The sequence below is a fragment of the Echinops telfairi genome, unplaced genomic scaffold (genome assembly GCF_000313985.2).
Source record: "Echinops telfairi isolate 266 unplaced genomic scaffold, ASM31398v2 ScPeMD7_7468;HRSCAF=8506_1, whole genome shotgun sequence".
NCBI classification, from domain to species: domain Eukaryota; kingdom Metazoa; phylum Chordata; class Mammalia; order Afrosoricida; family Tenrecidae; genus Echinops; species Echinops telfairi.
The window spans coordinates 8010403-8011876 of NW_022111370.1; positions in this window are offsets into that span (position 1 = coordinate 8010403).

The window sequence follows — 1474 nt, forward strand, 5'->3', positions numbered from 1 at the left end:
ATTTTATTTTTATCAATACATAGTATTCCATTGTATGAATGTCCCAGAGTTTGTTTATCCATTCCTCTATAATTATTTTGGGTTGTTTCCATGTTTTTGCTATTATAGAAATTGCTGCAGTGAATGTAAGTGTGTCTGTGTGCCTTTCTGTTACTTTTCTGTGTTCAGTTTCATGTATTTCTACTCTCATCTTTAGATAATGGAATTATTTCCATGAACTCTTCGAAGTTCTCTTGTAGTACCTTGGATTATCACCAAGTTCCATCAATTGGGGGAGATATTTGATGTGGTAGGAGAAGTTCTGTTCTCGTTCACACCAAGTGGTTTTGAGCAGTTGTGAGGTTGTGTTGTTTGAGATACATTTATATACTTCTTGAAATGTATACTTATTTCCATGAAGGAAAAAAGAAAACTTTCTGTACACACTCTCAAGAGGAAAAGGGGAGAAATGAGCACGGTGGCTGCCCCATTGGGAAAAGAACACTTACAGGCTCCTGTGTCAGCAACCTGTTCTCTGCGATGTTCTGGCTCGTGCGGGGCACCTCTGGTCTCGCACCCATGTAGAGGCCTTCATCTTCCAGGCATCTGGGCTGCACATTCTCAGGAAGTTTTTTGTACGTTGGAACTGGATAAGTCAAGGCAAGAAAAATCAGTGTCCATTTAAGCTGGGGTTTGACAAATCAAATCCTCCACCGGAGGCTTATGTTCTTGAAAACTCCCAACTTTCCTAATTAATTTCTGGAAGCAGAATAGAGAGAGAGAGAGGACTGCATTTCCTTACAATATCATCTTGTAGGTTCATACAGTTAAGGGATAAACCAATTTTGATTATTAGATTTTATGAAGAAGAATGTTGCAACAGTATGGCAGGAAGGCTTATTAACAAGTTGCAATAAGCAACATCATGATAAGCGGAGGAAATATTGCAGTTGTAAAGGGTTTCATCTTACTGAGATCCATGGCCAGTGCTCATGGAAGCAGCCATCAAGAGATCAAATGAAACATTGCATGAGGTAAATCTGCTACACAGACTTTTTAAAGTGTTGAAAATCAAGGAGGTTGTGTTGAGGACTAAGGTGCATTTGACTGAAGCCATGGCATTCTCCATCGCCTCATATGCACGTGAAAGCTGGACAGTGAATAAGGAAGACTGAAGAACATTAAAAATACCAAGGACTGTCAAAAGGAAAATCAAACGTGCCTTGGAAGAAGTATGGCTAGAGAGCTCCTGAGAGGCAAGGGTGGCAAGATTTGTCTCACGGACTTTGTCCATGTTATTAGGAGAGACCAGTCCCTGGAGAAGGACATCAGGCCTGGTAGAGCAGAGGGCCAGAGAAAAAGAGGAAAGCTCTTAATGAGATGGATTGACAGAGGCTCCAAGAAAACAACAATTATGAAGATGGTGCAAGATTGGGCAGTGTTTCATTCTGTTGTACCAATGGTTGCTATGAATTATAACAACAACAACAACAAC